Raw genomic sequence first — 6,623 nt, 5'->3', positions numbered from 1 at the left:
GAATGACTGGCCATTAACGCACACCTCAACGCACCCAAAAGCAACCCCTCTGCGCCCGTTTTTTGGAGCACACACCCGGACCTTTGGGCAGCACCAGTCTCGGCAATGAGGAGCCCCGTCGTTTTACTCCTATAAATGAGGAGAAGAACCGAAGGGGAAGGGGGGAAGAGAAAGAGGCTTGTGGGGAAGTGGAAGCCAAAGCAAAGCAGAAAAATGGGGTGCATGAAAGGGCAATGAGAGAGAGAGAGTGAGGGGGAGGCATACGCAGGGGGAGGGGAGAGAGAGATTGCTTCTTTTTTTAGGATGGGGGCCGTGAAATGAAGTCATGGAGGCCTACACTTGACTTTCTTTGACATGTGAAAAAGTAGGAGAAGTCATAGCTCATCAATAAAACACTTTGGAGGTGAAAGAGGGCTCCCTAACAACCATCGCATTCCTGACTGCGAGTTCAATGAGTGGACAAACGACTCTGCCAGCGAGAGAGAGAGAGAGAGAGGGAGAGGAGGGGTGAGGAGAGAGAGAGAGAGCGAGGGAGAGGGGAACTGCCCGGCTTGAATGGGGCCCTCAGTGGGCCGGCGAGATAATGAGCTGAGAGGAGCGGCTCAAACTGTCACCGAGGGTCCCGCGGTGAGGAACAACACTTTGGCCACTGCTCCTTCATCAAACAACCCGTAAACTAAACGAGCACATTCATCTGTTTCTCCTTCCTGCATTGTTTCTGCGCTCACTCCGACTGGTGGCGAGGCCTTACCGTGAATGGTCGCAGCTTATATCAGCTGTGTATGTATGTGTGTGCATGGGAAGGGGAGAGGAAGGGTTCCCCAAACATTTTCACGTCAAGGACCCCCCCCCCCCCTCCGCCTCCCATTAGACATACATCAGACCACAAACACCCACCTCCTCTCTGCAAGTCACCCCACTTATAAGTTTACTGTACAGCTCAGCATGGACACAATCGGGGCGCATGGAGCAAAACATTTTTGAAAAAAAATCATTATCATGCAAAATCATGTTTTCACAGTTTTCATGAGGTTAAAGGTCGAATTTTTTGGCATCAGAGAGAATGAACTTGGACTGGAGTAAAGTTAGATGCAGTGCACAACTAGGGAAAGTAGAATAATATAGAGGTCTGAACTTCTGCAGTGTTTACTCAACCGTGCGTACTCGTGCATGTGGCTTCATCTGCTGCGTCAGTTCCGTGCACATGCAGCCACTCGTTTTGCACTTAAGAAATAGAAAATGGAATGATGTAAAACAAAAAAACAAAAAATTATTACAACTATAATGCTGCAGAAAACACACAACGTCTCCTCAAGCACAACGTCCTCCAGTCCTTTATTAAAAATACTTATTTACAACCTTTTTGTTGTGTAAATGTCAGTGACTGCAGCTGTCAGAAAACTCTCACCACTAACCTGCCTGTGCGCTGAAAAGACAGATTCCCTGATGAGTGTGTCAAGTAGTTTTCTTTGGAAACAATACCTCCACTAGGTTATTGATTTCTTTGGTTAAGCTGTAAATCCGCTCCAAGAGCTAATTCGTTGTCTCCACTCTCAAGAGATTTCTTTTTTTTTTGTTTTGTTTCCTTCCCTCCTATAAGCCAGGTATATACAGCTTTATCAGCACTGTCAACGAGCCATATATTTCCTCTCCCATCTTTGTTGTTTGTTTGTTTTGTGACGCTGGCAAGCTGTGGACTTTAAATGTAAAAAATCGCGATATACTCAGGTTGGGAAAGCAATTAGCCCAATTCGGATTAGCAGCAACTAATGTCATAGGCCTTGAAAAGAAAGCCTAATCTGGTCGCTATTTTCCCCCTGAGCCCGAGGCAGTGTGGTATTTGTACCCCTGTAGAAACTTTTAAATACAAAATAGAGAAAGAAAAGAAAAGAAAAGCATAAAGGGGGGGAGCTGCAGTGACAAACAGGGGCATTGTTTTTGGACTGGGACAGGGGATGTAGAGGAGGGTAAACCCTGCTCATTTATAGCTTTCATTGAGGATGACACTCGAGTCTCCACGGGATGATATAAATCTGTAGAAGATAGAATCCTAAAACTGCTGGAATGATTCCAATGAAAATATATCGTTATTTTTATTTTTTTTAATTTAAAATGTATTCATGCATGATTGTTTGCCTTTGTGATGATCCCCCACTGGAAGTCAGAGTTTACTCGTCTTTTATTTATCAGGAAGTCTGGAGGGGTCTATTAACAGATCTTCGAATATTGCCACAAGATTGTTGACATGTTAATAAACACAAAGGAGGCAATTGAGAGCTTATTGATCCCTGTGATTGATCGGGTTTGTTTATGTTGTTGTCGAGGCACGGTTTACGTCTGACCTGAGGAGGGAACAACAGTAAAAAACAGTTTTGTTTTTTTATATAAATGCTGCCTGCTTATTATCACCTCCCACTAATCCCAACTCTACCTGCTGCTTACTAAAAACGGATCATTTACAGGCCGCACATTTGAAAACACCTGCTTTACGCACTGCTGCGCAAACAGACAAACCCAATATGATCATAACCTGCCATTTAACTATTATTAAAATTATTATTAAATAATTGTATTAAATGGCTGCTTTTTTATGGTTGTTAACTCGACGTTTACCAGTTTTGTCTCTTATAATAATATTGTTAGTCATACTACTTGTTTAAAAAAAAATGTTTAAACAAATAAAGGTTGGTTTTAAAAAATCTAATAAACATATTACCAACCACTCTTGTTATAAGTATTATTTATTTAATTTATCTCAATGCTCATTACAAACGTCGACCTACATTCTTGTTGAAGTGACCTGACATCCATCACACAGCCTCGTTTTGTCAGCTTTGAAAAGACATCGCTGCTTCATTTGCATTCATTATTTGCGCATTAACATCCTTTTTTCTGTTTTTTTTCATTTTTATTTATTCATTTATTTGCTACAAAATTACATAACAATGAAGTGCGCGTTCGTCTTCAGTGCACGGAGCGCCACGCACCCGGTACAGCAGCACATGTATTAACGTCGAGTCATTAGGCGAATTGAAGGAAACATGACTCCATCACCAAGTGGATAAATCCACCGTGGTTTCTTCAAGAGAATAAGAATTTCGCTCCTATGTTTATTCTAAATCTAAAGCCCAAACAAACAAACCACCTGATTTATTTGTGCTTTTGAAACATATTCAATCCAACTAGTAGACCCCAAATAAACAGTTTATTCACATAAATCATGGTGCACCCTCCTCTTCCTATTCGCGAGGCAGGATGATGTTTTGATGGCCACTTTAATACAAATGTGTGTTGTTGTTGTTGTTTTTTTACTAAAGTAGTTCAGCGATCCTGGACACCTGCATAGAGGCGAGGGGAGGAGGTTTATTGTGGGTGTGCAGTCCACAGAAGCCCTCTCCTGGCAAGAGGCTGAAGGCTGGATACACACCGGGGCGGATGGTGTCACAGCACTACACGGCAAAACGTGACAGAGAAACACTGGATCCAAACACACAAGAAGCTGCGTGGACCCGAGGCACCCAACGTCCCCCAGCTACTGTTTGGAAGTTAGATCCTATCTTCAACATAACGGGGATTTGTTTTAAATGCATAAGAAAGTTAGACTAAAATATACTCTACCCAAATACAAATAAATGCGATTATTACGACCAGGCCCAGAGTCTTCCACTGACTAAAACCAATGTGAAAACCCGCAAGGGGCACCTGTCATTTCTCATCCATTTGCAACGGCCTGCACTGGAACACTTGACACACTCTCTAATTTCTCTGCAAGTTGCTGTCAAAACGTAGAAAATGTGTTTTTACAACACGAATAATGACTTTTTATGCTCAACGTCCAAGTCGACATATTAACTGGTCTGTCCATACACAGACACGTGGGATGAAGCAGTGAAACGGTCCGCTGATGGAAAGCGTCATGTCCACCGGAGCTGGATGGGTCTCACGCACTTTCAGGTTAACGACAGGTCGAAAGCCTTTAGTTTCCTCTACGGGAAGCTCGCAATAACAGGTGCATTTAAAAAGTGACGTGCGCTTAATTTCTCAGCGAAGATCGGTAATTACGCGCTGGGTGTGTGTGTGTGTGTGTGTGTGGCAGCAGAATCACAAGTCAGCTCGCTCAGCTCAACTTTGGGTGCGTGTGCACCTCCTGTAGCCTGCACAGGGAAACGTCATTTAAACTAACTTTTTCCACAGCACCAGTCTGCACGGGCACTGCAGCTTTCCGATTTTACCTGGCTGCAGGGAAGTGTGCCATAGCAGCGCGCAATTTCGCTGCGTTTGCATTTTCTCAGAGAGATAAATACAAGCGCATATGGGCTTTAAATGTTGAAAAGTAACTTTAAAGAAATTAAAGTCCGTCCAAACTCACCGGATGCGCTACAGCAGACTCTTCCGAGCGGTATCCTGTGCGTAAAAACTCGCTGCTTCCTTCCTTCCTTCCCCCGGATCTCTCCTCCGTGAAAACGTATAGGTCCCGCTCAAAGAATCTATCTACCTTTGGATCCGTCGTGGAGTTGAAATGTCAATGCGAGCGGTGGAAAAAAATCTACGGCTCTTACCAACAACTTTCCCTTCAGCATCAGCCTCGAGTTGGCAGTGATTGGCTGGAGCGACGGGTCGACGTCATACCTTGGACAGGACAGGGCGCAGAACGGGGAAGTGCACAAGGTAGCGTCCATGTGGAGCGCAGCGCCGGCATGTTCGCGTTGCAGTGGACGTGTGTGGTGCGCGCAGGGACTGACAGCCAACACCTCACTGGGCAGGGGACACTAACTGTAGGCTTTAATTTTCTTTTATTCTAATATATTCTTATATTATTCGGCCCAAACGTTGACAGAGCTCATGTGTATTAGTTTCCTTGATCACCAGAGAACGTCAGCGCCCCGGGGATTTCACAGTTTGCTCAAGAGCACTTCGGCAAAATGGATGATTTGTGGTTAGAGCAGGCAGAGATGGGGTTGAAGTCAAAGCACAAAGATTAAAGGTAATTTTCTTAATAAACAGAACATGTTACAGTCATTTAAAGAATATACAAGTCAGATGGTTTTCTGAACTAATCCTGAAACTAAAACGATTCTCAGTGAAGCTTCCTACTCATGTCATTATATAAACAGGAGGCACAGTGGACATGGGTGTTATTTTCATTAGTTTTAACTGTTGCCAACATGGATTTATTTAGCAAGTTTGCAATATATTATGTGAATATATTATATATTCACCTCTATGTCATTATATTAAAAGAATCAAGACCACCAGATCCCCACCAGGGATCTGAGAGCTGCATTTCCCCCCAACAGCTTGTGAACAACAGCTGAGGAGTCCGGGCTACAATAACTGTAAGATATGAGCAACATGATGTTGTTTTTAAAATGTGAGCGAGCAGTGTGCAACAGGTGTGGACAGAACAGGTGCAGGCAAGGACCCATCCATTATAGTTCCTGATGAAGCCACGGGTTTCAGGCCTATAGACTCAGGTCCAAACACATTATGACTCAGTTCTGTTTCATAAACATAATTGTATTTGTTTCCATTTGTGTCTGTCTGCACTAAAACGTTTTTTATACCTACAGCCCATAAAGTTGTCATCCGTAACTCGTAACAGAGCTTCAGCTCCCCCCTTCTTTTTTTTTTTTTTTACAAAGGAGGACTAAAAGCCTGCGACTCCTTTATTTCACAACAGCTGATGTTTGTGTCAATTTGAACAAGACGGTGCGTAAATGGGGCAACCGCGCCGCCAGCTCGTCTCCCAGGAAGAGAGCCCGGGCAGCGCAGGTACGGGCCGGTCAGGACTGGCTGCGTTCGGGGCCATTATTTGGAGGAACAGCCATTAAGAGAGGCCTCGGTACTGTGCAACGCAGCAGGGTGCTCGACATCCGCGCTGGAAACCGCACGGCTTGGTCCCTGCTTATCAGGCTGTCAATAAAACGAGATGGGGATGCAGGTGCTGCCTTTCCCTTCCCACACAGCCGCGCTCTCCAGAAACAGATCAGGCGTAAACGCAAATCTGTCCAGCCGGTTCTCCCTCTGCCGTCACCACGCTGCTGCTGCACAACGCAACCCCCCCTCTCCAAAGACACACACACTCCCTCTCTCCCACACACTCACACAAACACACTCGCTAAATCACACTGACAGTTGTTTTCTGATGTTCTACGTAAGTATGGAAACTATTCTGCAACTCGTATACTTACGTCGCTAAATATCTGCCTACATTTGCATCCACTTCCAATCTCCCCCTCTTGTGCATATTTAGCCTGACTCATACGTTTCAATAAAAGTTAAGCGTCTGACATTATCACCCACTTACACGCGGGGGATGTGGATGTACACAGGCCTGCATGCGTGGACAACTTGCGTGCGTAAAACTTCAGAGAACGTCTCAGAAAGAAGAAAAGAAAATACACGGCGGCCCCTGCTTGTGCCAGGATTCGGACTTCCTGGGAAATGCCAATCCCCGCTCGCTCTGACTGATCAAATTTAAAAGAAATTGTGTAATGATCGACCTCCCCTCTCTAGCCATGCAGAACATTATGCTGCCATAGCCTACGCCTCATGAGCTTATTGTTTACTGCCGCTGTAGCAGACAGAGAAAAATGTCCAGGGGACCGAGCACATTACCAGAA

The sequence above is a fragment of the Platichthys flesus genome, chromosome 1, assembly GCF_949316205.1.
Source record: "Platichthys flesus chromosome 1, fPlaFle2.1, whole genome shotgun sequence".
Lineage (NCBI taxonomy): Eukaryota > Metazoa > Chordata > Actinopteri > Pleuronectiformes > Pleuronectidae > Platichthys > Platichthys flesus.
Note: the sequence above shows the minus strand (reverse complement) of the source record.